Below are 337 nucleotides of genomic sequence, written 5' to 3' on the forward strand. Positions count from 1 at the left end.
TGGGGCCCCCAGAGAGGGGGGCCCCCCCAGGGGGGCCCCCAGAGACATGAGGGGGGCCCCCAGGGGGGCCCCCAGAGAAGGGGGGGCCCCCAGGGGGGCCCCCAGTGAGAGGGGGGCCCCCAGAGAACGGGGGGCCCCCAGAGAGGGGGGGGCCCCCAGGGGGGCCCCCAGGGAGAGGGGGGCCCCCAGGGGGGCCCCCAGAAAGAGAGAGGGTTGAGTCTGAATTTGTTGCTGCAACTTTTGTATAGACAAGAAATTCATATTCTGCTGCTGCTGCTGCTGTATTTGCTGCTGCTGCTGTATTTGCTGCTGCTGCTGCAGTTGAGCGTAGCTGCAC

The 337-nt window shown here is 68.0% G+C and overlaps 1 protein-coding gene across 1 annotated transcript in view; it reads right to left on the bottom strand.

The window, feature by feature from the left end:
• Window positions 1-337, bottom strand: part of EMH_0068410 (uncharacterized protein) — a gene marked incomplete at both ends in the record, with an annotated part of 5,184 nt that overhangs the window by 517 nt on the left and 4,330 nt on the right. The window lies entirely within an intron of this gene.

This window comes from Eimeria mitis, genomic scaffold (assembly GCF_000499745.2).
Source record: "Eimeria mitis Houghton genomic scaffold, Emh_scaff3677, whole genome shotgun sequence".
In the NCBI taxonomy this organism is placed as follows: Eukaryota; Apicomplexa; class Conoidasida; order Eucoccidiorida; family Eimeriidae; genus Eimeria; species Eimeria mitis.